Here is a 14,327-nt window from a genome sequence, read left to right on the forward strand (position 1 = left end):
TTTCTTGACATACATCTGGATATACAGTAAGTCTGACAGATCTGCCCCACTCAGTCCTAACCCCTGGATTTATTTGTACATTTTTTTTCACACAGTAGTAGGCAGTACAACTGTGGTAGACTAGCCGCATGGTAATTTATTCATCATTCATAATGTTGGCTTGGCGTAATGTTGACTCTTCACTCCAATTGACAATGATGAAAATAAGAGCAGGACAGGATGTGAAAGCAAATGCTCTGTTGGTATGAAGCAGAGTCTCAACTCATCACAGCAGAGGGGAAAGTCCCAGAGAGACTGACAAAAGAAGAAGAGAGTGAGAGAGAGACAGAGCGGGAGAGAAAGAGGTAGAGATAGACAGCGTTATCTTATATCATGTTTTAATTTTTGTCATGTCATTGCAGTGCATGGTTGTTTTGCTGTGTCTTTGGCAGTTTGTTCTTGTGATAGCACGGCTAGAAGATGACGCAGTGCGTTGTGTCTTGTTTCACCTTTGACCAACTTACGTGCTTTTGCTTGTGATGTTTTACATCTTATTCAGCATCTACAACACAGTACAAAGAATATATGGCACAGGCACTAATTAAATGCTTTTCTGTGGTAACCTAATATCTGTTATTATAACACTACCTGTTGTTGCAGCACTGAGGTAAGTTCCAAGCAAAGTCACTAGCAGCTTATGTCCTGTCATAATAAACTCTTGTTTAATACAAAGCGTATTAGCAGGTTTGTAAATGAAATCTTTTGCCAAGTATAAAAGAATGAAATAGAAAAAAAAAAATAAATAAATAAAGCAAGGGTAAATAAAAGAAGAAAAGAAAACAAATCTCAGTTACGCTGCGTGAAAACAGTCTACTTTTGAACGTAGAAGTAGAGAAGTATAGGAGGAGCACTTCTGAGCTATTTTTGTCCATTTGTCTGCTCTACAAATTAAGCAGTGAAGTGCTAGTGTTGAAGTTTAGCTGAACAATGACTGTAACAGTGAAATTTAACTGATAAGCAGCGACCTCCTTTTGAGTCTTATATACTGTACATATATATATATATATATATATATATATATATATATATATATATATGTATACTATTTGCAGAGAGGCATCATTTAAAAATATATTTAACTCAGACATTCTTTTGTTCCATCATGGAGATCAGTTGTTATTATATGTTATGAATTTTCCACTCACTTCTCATCATCTCACTTTCAAATTTAGTACACTGTTTTAGGTTTGTGTGAGGCATTTTGATTTTGCAAAATCAAAACTTATTATATGAAGCTTTATTGTTTTTACTTCCTGCAGGTGTAAAGTGTGTTAAATAACAAGTCAATGACAGTCACTGAATTGGTGCCGACATATTTATTTTAGACCTTTATTAGTGACAGTCTTTGTGGTGTCAGCTTTGTTTAGGATAGTTGCAAAGAAATCTGTTACTAATTAATATTATGTTAAATATAACATTAAAAGACATCTAAATACAAAAAAATCACTTCAGTTGTGGTTTGGCACTGCATTTTTTATCCAGACGTTTTGTCCAGGGGAAGAACTGGCCATTTATGGGTGTTGATTGTGTATGTTAATGACCACTGCTCCCATTGTCTATATCAATAAAGGGCGGGGTTGACTTTGTGCAGGGGTGCTAAGTTTAACAATGTTTGCAGAAGTGAATTGAAACTATGACCACCGATGAGTGCAATAATGGCAAATTCTGGTTGATACTGGGCAAAGTTAAAGAGAAATATTGGCAGTAAATCAGCACTTACACTATTATGTAGAATTTGGTCACTGAAAATAATTTTCAACCATTTTTTTTGTGTGTGTGTGTGTCCTAGCTGGCTGCCTGAGAGAGAATGAACACATGACCCATTGTCACTAATGAAGCCAACAGGGGCATGTTGGTGTCTTTTTACAGTGGATATGATGCAAACTGGGGAAAGTGAAAACAAAATACTGAAAATATAAATTCTGCGTGTTTAATTAGATGGGGTGATTGATCATTTCTGTGTCACAACAAGTGACAAAATCAGCAAGTCTGTAAAGTCACGTTTTCTGAAAATACAACACAGAGACGGTTGTAGTGTTATTTCTACATACAATGACTCACATATCTCTGGACTAGCAGGGAAATGCTATGCTATGTGTCCTTCATTTTAATACTTTTTTGGTAATGTAGCAAAAGATGATACATACATTATATGAATATGAAAATACGACCAATTAATTTGCTGTCTGTAAATAGAAATCAATAAATTAAGGTTTAAAAGGTAGAAATCAGTACATTAAGGTTTCAGGATGTCATTCAGGATTTATCTCACATCACACACAGGATCTCTATTTTTTTTACTTCTCATCTAAACAAATACATGGGATCACACAGATAAATACATGTGCTCAAAATAGTAAGGCTGTGGTGAGAAATGTGACAAACTGAGAGTAGGGCAATGAGGCATGGGCTGTGATGTTTGGGCTGGTTCACAGTGGTCACACTGGCCCTATTAGACACACTGATGTTGTACTGTCGATGGAGTGGGGGGTGGAAACAAGCGAGAGAGCACGAGCGAGAGAGAGAGAGAGAGAGAGAGAGGGAGAGAGAGAGTCAGAGAGCAAAAGCGAGAGAGGGAGAGCAGTCGTCTCTGTGTAAACAGGCTGTCAGAAAAGAAAGTGCAGAGACATTTCTGCACACTGCAGCTGAGAGGAGAGCATTGCATAGAAACAGCAGACGGATAATCACGAGAGGAGAGATGTTTAATTAATTCATGCTGGAAGGGGGAGATGTTGCCACTGAGTAAAAAGGCTCAAGTGCTGTGTGTACACTGCTGCCTGTAGCTTTGTGCTCGTGCCTGCGTGCCAGTAAGCGGGTCTGTGCTCTGACCATTTGAGAAGCTCATGATATCATCACCTGGATTACCAGAGGTAGGATGTGATGCCCTGTTTTTCTGCTGTTTTCTCTTTTTTGTTCTCTGTGAGCCACTTTTGTTTTTCATTCATTTTTGTCTGTATATGTGATACACAGAATGTAGGTACCTGATGACTGACATCCTTGTGACCATTTAGCTCTCGGCATTACACTTGTGCTCTATATACTGTAATGCTTATTACAAGCAGACGGCAGGCGTTTAGGAACTGATTGTCATGTTTAATTTTGGGTCTCATTAGGCTGATTGCATGTTTTGGTTTTCTAAAACTGCATATAAATGCCATGTTTAAGCTTTATTTACCCACATAATTAAACACATACTTACTGTATGTAGCTTGGCTGAATATTGTATATTACATGACATTCTTTTTCAGTATGACTGTATATATGTAGTAGATTGTCAGGTTGGGGAACATGGTTACTACTTCATTATGATCCAATGGTTTATGTAGTCTTCTGTATGGGAAAAACATCAGCCTACTGTGTGTACATTTTACATCCTGCACAGCCTCTTACCAAAAAGATAAATACCATAATAGTAAATTGTAGTGAGTCTGTGGGAATGGATTTCGGTTATGTTGAGACGAATACACCGCTCAACCATTTTGCTTTAGGTTTTGCACTTCTTGCACTGCAACATTGACTACCAGTCTGCCTTGTTTCTAATCAAATACTTCTGTAGAGCTAATATGTACATTCCCAACATGTGGAGGGTGTAATCAATAGCAAGGCTTGCTTGCTTAGATATGATCTAAGAGAAATCTCAAATACCATGCTTAATTACAGCTCATTGTACAAACATATGAGGTTGTGGTTCTTCGGGTCTTGTAAAGATCTATGATACGGACATTAATCGCTCTCTTTATGTGTATGAATGTGTATGTACAAATTATGTCAAATAATATGTCAAAGTCTACTGGGAAAAGAACATCCCAAGAATCTATACAATATTACATACGTTAAGCATATATTAAGTAGTTAACTCAGATGACTTTTTCAGTATGTCCTTAATTTCTTATGATCATGACCAAATAAATGTTGGCATAATGTTAGAAGAATGTTTATTTGACATATTAGGAGAATCAGAGTTGAATCCTGCTAAAGATCAAGTACTCCAGTCATAAGATTTAATCACTAAAATAATAATTCCATTAACTGTTCATTTGAATGCAATTACCGGTCAGTAATTGTGTGTGTGTGTGTGTCTGTGTGTATATGTATATATATATATATGTATGTATATGTCAATATCACTGTTATAATTGTTTATATTACATACATGCTATATCATACATTTTACCAAGTTAAGAGGAGACCATGTTGGTATGTACTTATTCTGATATGTATGTATGTATTTCTTTATTTATTTATATTTATATGCTCCGAGTATCAGAGAGTGAATCAAGTTCTATATGGGTTCTTTGTGCCATTCACCATCTCATTTTACACCTCTTTACTGACTTTTATTTCCATTAAGAGACACTGAAATGAGACTGTACAGAGGGCAGCAAGTTTAAGAGAAATAGAGCATGTCCTGTTTAGATTGTGGCTTTTTTTTTTTTTTTTTGGTCATTGCATTGCAATTTCAAACTAAAACCTTCTGTTGCCATGACATCCATCCAAGCTTTCTCTAAATAGTTGCAGTATTTTTGAGCTCACAAACAACCAGAAGATAGTAAAAGACAGTATTGTAATATCCTTAAATGTATAAATTTATTTATGAGTTCTTATAAGCTTGTATGGTTTTTTTATGTTAAGACAACTATCAATTTTCAGAAATCATGCAATATTAATGAAACATTTGAATCATTATACGAAATGGTCATGAAACTTGGAATTTTCAGAAGAGACAGAACAGACTAATTTATTAATATATTGAGAAAAGATAAAATTGATACAAGATTAAAGCAAAGGCAACTACACATAATTAATTTAAGTGTTTTATGAAAGGCAGGATTTCCCGATTAAGGGTTTCTTAAAGTGTATAATCCATTTGTTGGTACTGGTCTGATATCAGGATATGAATTTTTTTATTTAAAAGAAAAGACTGAAAAAAACCAACAACAAAATGCTATCATATGAATAAAAAACTGTGATAATAAAACTGTGCTTGTTTTGGATAAGTATGACTCACAGATGCTTGAAATCATGTGAAAATGGGTAGAGATGCAAAATGAGTGATATTGCCTGAACAGAGTGATGGCACAGCTCTGCGTTATCGTATTTTGCCTATCCAAAGCAGGCGACTCAAGCACACAAATTAGCCAAGAGGCCTAACAGGTGGTGGTGAATTCACTCTCTTCAAACAGTGCCTTAATTCTGTTAACACTATAGTATTAATGTTGCTATTTTCATAATTGCTTATGAACATGAAGAAAATATGAATCAGCGTTTTAAACTTTTCCCATCAATCAGAACACCAGCTATGTGATAAAGATGTAAACAAATTGACTAGGTTGCTAATGTTGCTAATGCATCATGCAGAAAAATTCCTTCAGTTCCTATAGCAGCAGTAAAACTTTTCGTGGACACCTCCATTGTGTGTGTGTGTGTGTGTGTGTGTGTTTTAATGAGAGATTTGACTGCTTTCCCACTTGTGCCATTGGTGTTTTTGATTTTAAAAAATACTGATTTTGTTTATTAAGCTTTCAGTATACAATATTAGTAAGGTATGTGTTTATATCTAAATCCTCTAAATTATTTTAGGCAATATTGCAGTATAAATTATGCAGTATGTAAGGAATAAAAAACAACTGTGCATATTTTATAGGAAGATAATCAACAACAATGCGGTGTGATGTAGTCCTGTGTAATGCAGAGTTACTGTTATCACCCCAAAGTTGATTCTTTTCTTATAATAATATGCCCCGAAGTGTTTTATTCAGTCTATACCACAGTAATTTGCCAAAGATTACAAATTATTATTTATTAAGAATGACACTTTGTATATTTTATCAGTTTATATTTATGTTTAATGTTGCGGAACATCCAAGAAACAAATTAGTTCCTGTTTTCTCTTGTGTTATAGTAGCTATATACAGTCATTCCCTCACCAGCCTCTCTTTTCTCTCTCTAAAAAAATGCAGCTTGTCATGTTACTGAAAAACCACAAAGTCCTCTAGACTTTCCTGTGTCAGAAAACCTAAAGGAAGAGCTCCGCCTCTAACATGTACACACTTTTTTAAAATTCATTTATAACAGAGCACATTAGTACGAGTGCATTAATATAAAGCTGTGGTGTGTTGCAACCAAATTACCATCCAAGTGATTTGAGAGTTTTGAGAATTTTGAGAGATTTGAGAATTCAGCAGCGCTGTGGTGTAAAATACATAGTACTTTTTTTTCATATGTAATTCAAATGTTTGTAAGATAAATAGGAATGACCTAGGAATCTTATCAGTTATGTTTACTTAATCCAGCCCTTCTACTTTAATTTCCATTTCAGCAAACTAGTAGACTTAAGTACAACATGCCTGCTATCAATCATACTATAACTCCCATCATGTTATTCACTATTTCATGCGGAACACTTGTGAGTGATGTTTCCTACTGTGAAATGTGGCTTTATCACTTCTTACCCAGCCACTTCTGCACAATGTGATAATGGCATATACAGTATTTAGCAGTGCTAATATTACATTACAGTCCAGTGCACTTAAATCTACTACAAATACAAATCATTATGACAAGTCAAGTCAAAGTCTAATGTAACTTGAGTGTTACTGGAGGATCTGGAGGACGGTGTCCTGTGTGTGTGTGTTTGTGTGACTATAGCCACTGCAGCTCCGCCATGCCTGAGGGTGTTTATTACAGTAGCATTGTGTGTGTTTATGGGTGCTCGGTTGTTTGCAAGATCCAAATTACCAACCTCTTAGCCTGTGAGTGTCTTATGATCAGCCACTTTTTTCAGGTTTCTATTTAATGTCTGTGTTTGGCCCTGTTGTAGGATGAGGATGATAGCAATGTGGTGGACAGTACTATATCTCTGCAGCTTTTTTTAATCCCACGTGTGATCAGTGTCCTAATTTGGCAATGCAGCTTCTTCAGCGAAGCAGTTAGAGATTCAGAGATATCATTCAAAATGCTTTCTCAAAGAAACAAATTCCATTAGGGTAGCAGAACTTGTCGCATGACATAAAAAATGTACATAATTCAGTTTCAGGCAGGCCATTTGCCATGAAGAATGCAAAAAAAAAATCTGAAAGGTACATTTAATGCTTTTTAGAGAGAGCTGCATGGAAAATGTGGTGTAATTAAAGTGCCAAGCAGGAATTGAGATCAAATGGTGGCTCTGGATTATGTCAAACAGCACTACAGCATAATATTGCAATTTCAACTGCATTTAAAAACTATGTACAATATTTAACTGTTGATTTTTATGTTGTTTGTGAAATTACTTGACAACGCTGGTCTTTAATCTGTTCTGTTTATGAATGTTTTGAACTAAATATAATATTGGACTATTTTGAAACTGTTCTTTAAATTAGAATGGAAAACTCCTGCTAATGGAGATTGTTTGGAGGGAAAATTTTAGAGGTTTTGTGTTTTAAGATTTGTGGTGTTTTGCTTTAGGACTAAATAATCTTAAGACTGTGATAGCAACGCGGTGCTTTATTCGCTAAACAGAAAGACAACTGTGTTTTAGGTACTGTGTGTGGGGTAATATAACTGTCGTCATTAAGAGTTTAATGGGTACATTTCTGCTACTTTCCATAAACTGTCTAATATAATCAGTGGATGAGAGAAAAGCTTTTATTAGATCAGCCGTGTTGTGTAGACAATCATTGGGTGTGGCTGTCATAAAGAGGTGAGCGAGAGGCACAGGCACATAAATTCTACTTCAACAGAAGTGTAATTAAAAACCAGTCTGCTTGTTCAAGGGGGAAAATGAGATACAGAGGGAGGCAGATAGACAGAGAGTGAGAGAAAGAGGAAGAGAGGGGATAAGATGGAGAGCATGACTTAAAATTGATATGAGGGGGAGATTTAAACAGGCTACTATATTGGGGAGAATATAATGGAGTGTCAGTGGAATAGGCAATCAGGGAAAGTACATGGAGGTTCTGCTGTGAGACAAAGAAAGAGCAAACAGGCCGTTATTATAAGACACCTACTGTTTAATTAAGCAAAAGAAGATATAACCCTGAACTTGACTATCATTGAAAAGTCTTCTTGTTTGACCGCACAAAAGAAAAAAAGAAAAATGTGGCTCTGATTGTCCCTTAAGTGGCCGTACAAAATATGTATTTTAAAAGCCAAGCCGAATTCAGAGAAATGTAGTCCGTGCCAGGATAGTTGACAGATGAAATGTGAAAGAGAGACTGTCCAACAGGGAAATGTTCATTCCTCTTTTTCTTTCTGTGTAGCCTGAATACCTGAATGACTCAGGCTCATTATCTCTGTGAATAGAGGTGAGCTATGGAGGACGACAGCGCAGTTGACGCTGACTCTGTCTAAGAGCCTTTTCTTTAAAGTCTCCCTTCTTATGTTTTAAACATGAACATGCTCCGATTTGTCTCTCAATGTGTTCAAATATAGAACATAGTATTAATAAACCAGATGAAATCCTACCTCATCTAACCTGTTCCTGTTCCTGTTCCAACAAACTCTAGCCTTATAATACAAAGTACAGCGTCCTAAAACTGTACATACACTGTCTGTTACAAGTTCAGAACTGAAACGTTGGCACTTTGCTTTTTTTATTTTTATTTTTTAAGCAATGTTCGCCTTTAAACAACCCTAAAAACACTTAAGACAGAGATGTAAGACATATAATAATATGTATTATCACACATACGTATGCATACACATAAATAAAGGTGCAGTTTAAATTATTTTCTTTGCATCTGTGTGCTGGGGTCAGAGGGCAGGGTCAGTCATACTGTGGTGTCTCTGGAGAACAGACGGTTGCTCAAGGGCCCAACAGTGGCGGCTTGGCAGTGCCGGGATTTAAGGAGGTATCTGGAGAGGAAGGAGGCGGTGCTATCCTTGACCTGGTTGTTCTCAGAGCAGCATCAGGCGAAAAGTATAAAATGAGCCATCACTGATACTTTCTGGAAATAGGAAAAACAAGAGCTTTAACTGACAATCAAAAGTGATTTAAATAATATGTGGTATATTTGATGTGCATTGCATTTCCTGATTGCTTTTGTTCTTATATTGTTATGCTGCTAGGCTACAGACAGGTACTCTAATAGTCACACAGAGACACACACACACACACACACATACACACACACACACACACACACACCAAACCTTCCTGTTTCACTTCATCTCCTTGCAAATGTATGACGTCAGGTTGCTAGGCAACTGGATGAGCAAACAGAATCCCTCTCTGCATGGAGGGGTCGCCCCATCCTTCAGATCAGCACGTGCCTGTAGCAGCCCATTAACAATGTACACGTATATAAACACACACACATACGCACATACACACACACACCTGTTAACCTTGACTCTTCTTTTTTCAATGCTTTATATGTTTACTGGCTTTACCGGTCTTACTGCATCCTGCATCCTAGTCTCTAATGTTGTCTGAGAAAACAACTGAATGAGAACAAAAAATATGTATTTTATGCATTTTGAGAAAAAGGAAAGAATGCAAAAGAAAAATGGTTATATTCAACTTTGCTGGTAGCTTTCAAATATTATAACATGCATACATCAGTTTTAAAAATTAGATCTGATGTATTTAACATATCTGTTAAATATCGTATCTTTCCTTGCACAGTATTAATCCAGCATTACTATCTGTCAGTTTGATAACCACAATATGTCAACCTAAAATTTATGTCTTGGGCATTGTGAATACACTCAGCAAACAATGGAATGCCATTTTTATGGCAAATATTAAATTTAAAAAAGTTAATAAATAAAAAATAAAATAAAAAAAATAATTAATTAAGTAATTAATGGTCACTGGCTCTCAACAGTAGATAACACATTTTCCCCTGCAGCAAAAGCTTCACATTACTGTACATCCCTGTACTTCTAGTTTATCAAGCAAAAAATAGGATGTGATAGATAGAGTGCTAATTTGTAAGCTACTGTATAACATTCATGGAAGCCATATTGTTAAAGTAAACTCAATTTGCAGTGATTAACATGATAATTACCATTATGACTATTCATGCAGCAATATATCGGAAATATACAAGATTCCTAAAAACATATTTATCTTTTAATTATATTTCATCGTATTAGTCTGTTATGTATTTGTTTATTTTTAAATTGTCTCATTGTGTTTATAATAATAATAATATCTTAATTTACAATTACAAGACAGAGACAAACAAGAAATAAAAAAAAAAAACAGACATATACAGAGTCCTTCAAAAGCTGCCGTGATTTTTTCAGTGGCGTAGCTGCTCACAGTCCCACTAAAGGCCTCCGCAACGTCTCATACAGCCTGCACAGCTGCTGCGCCACCAGGCACAACCGTACTGAACGCTGCACCATGGACCTACAAAGCAACACAGACACATTGTTGAAGGGAGAGCTAAGTACTGAGAATGTCAAACTGTGCCATCAAGGAAAGAAACAGATACATGGAGACTGATCAAACACTGCACTGCGAGCAGACGGACACATGCCATGCATGTTGGCTCAAGGCCTTAGGAAATCCACAGCAACAGAGGACAAATTCGACTAACATCCAAGAATTAATAAAACAGTAAATAAATACCAAAAATACAAATACAGAAAAATGAAAAAGAAAGAGTAAAATAAAAACTCCCTGATTTCTAGCACTCCAGATTAAAGTCAAGTGTTGAAAAGTGATGGAGTAGATGCTACTGAAAAAACAGGTCTCGGATATTTCTACTCAAGAAAAATCTGACAATCTTAGAGTCTTGAACTACGCACAGGTAATTTAATAATATGAATGGCTGGCTCAAACTTAAGCACTTGCGTAAACAAAGTCTGAATACAGAGAACTTTCCCTGCATAAGTATTGGTCAAATGTTTGAATTTAACTCACTGACTTTTAATATGGTTTTTATTCCTTATCCCATCTCTAATCCCTAATCTGTTCTTAGAACTAGAACTTTGGTGTCTTTCTACACAGGTAATTGAATCACTGTGCCAGAATACACACAGACACTATATTATGCCCGCTATCAATCATATTATAATCCCCATCATATTGTTCACTTTATTCATAAGTAACTCTTGTAACTGACATTTCTGCAGTCAACCACTCTGAACTGTGACTTTATCAGTTCTTACCCAGCCAGTTCTGTGCAATGTGATAATGACACATATTTAACAGTGCTAATATTACAATACCGTCCAGTGTACATAAATTGACTAAATACAGTCAAATAAATATCACCATGACCAAAATGTCAAGCTAAAATTTAATGTAACTTGTAACAGCAACTGAGTGATACTGAAGAACTTGAGTCTTGTATGTGTATGCGTGTGTGGACTACAGCCATTACAGCTCCACCATACCTTAGGGCATTTCTTACAGTAACATTGTGTGTATCTGTGTTTATGGATGCTCAGTTATTTGCTAGGGTGACATTACCAAACTGCCTCTCAGCTTCTTCACCGTAATTGTATTTCACCATAATTGGTATCTGCATACATGCAATGTAGAATCACAATCACAATGACAGAATACATGAAACTGAGATAAGAATTTTCCCCTGAATTTGATATTTGCACAGCTAATGTTTAATTGATTTATTTGTTATGGTCATAGCAGAAGATTAGTGTAGCTTCTATAGTCTTCTACAAGTCTACACTGGCATATGGCTATAAAAATATTAAACAATTAAAACGGGCTCTTAAGTCAGCAGCAGCTAGCAGACGGAAATTATACTCATCTGTTTATATTCCATCATATTATTTCTGGCTCAGGATGATGGAAAAAACTATAAACAGAGTATCACCTTTGCATCATTTAAGAAACTTCATAGGTCAAAGTTACAGTAGAACTAAAATAGGTTCATTCATTTCTGATTAAAAATAAAAACAAAGTCAGGAATGGAAACAGTTATAAACACAGCAAAAAAGATAACTCTACATTTATGACTAAAAAAAGAGAAAAGGAAAGAGATGGTAAGATTGTTATAGATGAAGAAATGTTCAGCTAAGAGACCAAAGCTCTGTTGTGTGATTTTGACATTCTCCTTATCTTACTTATCAGTATTCCACCTTTGATTGTCTTTGAATTTTGTTTCTTTGGAAGTTGCACACCTAGTTTGACTCAAAGGTTTGGGGACATTTTAATAAATGACAAATTTCTTGTTAATATGGAACATGATAAAAACTAATTAGAGTTTGGAGAAAAATATCATACACTGAAACAATGAAATCTATACATTTCTCAGTGATATTTTGCTTTTTTGTGTGTGTGTGTGTTTTTTTGCAGGAGATTTGTGGAGATGGTTAGACATCTCTCTTAAATTAGTGTGATTGGTTTAAGGTGTGGTGGAGCAGGCCTGTGTCTGTTGTCTCCAAATATTTTTTGTATGACTTTGTGTCCACAAAATTTTCACTGGCAGTGATATATACAGAAGTAATGCTAATACTAGTTTTTAAAGAAACACCAGTCTCCAAAAATTATATACTAAAATATCCTGTTCTGATAGAACTCAGTGTATGTTTGACTTTCAAGAAGCAGAAGTACAAAGTTTTATTTAAAGCCATTCTCTTTAAGGCTAAAGCTTGTGTTGATGACTACGGAGGTACCAACAAATCAGTCACCAACAAATCATGTTGCAAGTCATGCTAATACTACATATATGTATCTGAATCTCATGTTTCCAAATTAGGATTCATAATGAGTCTGATGTCACATTTGGCAGGACTATAAAGAGTTTCGATTATAGGCACTCAAAAATGACGTCTGTTCAGTGATCCATGGTTATCCCATAGGAATAGTAAAATCTATTTTTCCATTTCTCCCGGAAATTCTTGAGTTCGGATATTCTAGGAGAAATAGAAATGCATAACTGTTGTTATGGGATAGCAACAAACGTAACACCCCTGATTTATAGACAAAAATATATTGTAAGATTAAATACATAATGTGAATTTTAAACATATACTGTATACGTACATACGGTTGCCATTCATTAGGAGCTATTGTTGTTATTTATATAGCCGTTGTCATTTTCAGACCATCACATACCCTTATCAGATTCTTTTAAATCAAATCATTTAATTAAACATGAATAAGCACCACTAATCAAACCCAATCTAAATCAGTGTTTCAATCAGTGTCCATCTTTGAAAGATTAACATGCCCTATATTAAGTTCCTGTGATGGTTAGCTGCCTCTCTGATGAGACAAAGATAAAACAAAGTGATGGGTTACAATGAAAATCTATGGATGGTTATGGATAGTCTCACAGCTAAACAGCAACTAAAGAGCGCTTATCAAGCTTACATTAACCAGAATATCTGGCAACACCTCCAAGTTCTGGAACGATTTCCTGTTTAATGTGTTTAAAGTACACCAGCATCACTTATTGTGAATATATTCTCACGGCCTTGAATATATCGAAAACTCCAGCATAATATAAATCAATATTTTATTAATGACAGTTTTTGTGAAAAGACATTTGAATTTATTCATTATGATTAGGCATGTATTCATGATTTCACTATAGTTTCCCAACCTTTAATCATGGTTTATAAATATAATATTAGATTTTTTTCTGACCACAATTACTAGTACTTTCCATGTCATCACATGTATTTGCACTGGTTATATCTACTGTATAACTATCATAATTATATGAATCTACCATATAACTGATTATTTACACATCTAATTCATTATACATACAGGCCAAAAGCAGGGAACCAGGCAGTGATTTTTAACCATAGAATAGAAATGGCATAAAATCCTTTTGTTCTTTGTCAATAAAAACGTTACTTTGTCTTATATCTCAATAAAAATAAGTTTTTTCATGTTTTTTCATTATTTTTAAATGCCATTTTTACAGAGTTTGTGCACTCCAGACTGCTCTCAAAAACCTGTTGATAGTAGCAGGGGTGTTTCTAGGATGAATGTGATACTTGGCCAATATCTTTTCTCACTAGTTTAGTCTATGTTAAATGTCATGTTTTTAAAAGGGACTAAACAGGTATAACAGATGTCAGTCGTGTCCATGCAAGGTTGACACATTACCATCAGCTGCACTAAGACTGTGTGACACTATTAGATTTTTTTCTTAATGCGTTCTTGTGCCAGAATTATAGTGGAACAAAAACATCACTATGGCTATTTTGGATGCACTACTTTTCCATTTATTATGTGCTTAAAATAAAACCCAGTGAGTTTACATTTATCAACCTGATATAAATGTTGTGGCATGTGTGTGGGCCCTTAAGTCTTTAGACCTGCCTGTACTATATTTAGTATATATGTATACATAGAAATGTTATAATGTTCA

At 35.2% G+C, this 14,327-nt stretch overlaps 1 protein-coding gene across 4 annotated transcripts in view; it reads left to right on the forward strand.

The window, feature by feature from the left end:
• Positions 1 to 237: 237 nt before the first annotated feature.
• LOC113525843 (diacylglycerol kinase beta) overlaps positions 238 to 14,327 on the forward strand; it is an 81,254-nt gene continuing 67,164 nt past the window's right edge. For 2 of the 4 annotated variants that reach the window (XM_053234291.1, XM_053234290.1), the window contains exon 1: positions 2,359 to 2,909. The gene's annotated coding sequence lies outside the window, so the exon portion shown is untranslated. Of the gene's footprint in view, positions 345 to 2,357; positions 2,910 to 14,327 lie in introns of those variants that run through there. The other 2 variants (XM_053234289.1, XM_053234288.1) reach the window with 2 other exon arrangements.

This window comes from Pangasianodon hypophthalmus, chromosome 5 (genome assembly GCF_027358585.1).
Source record: "Pangasianodon hypophthalmus isolate fPanHyp1 chromosome 5, fPanHyp1.pri, whole genome shotgun sequence".
NCBI lineage: Eukaryota > Metazoa > Chordata > Actinopteri > Siluriformes > Pangasiidae > Pangasianodon > Pangasianodon hypophthalmus.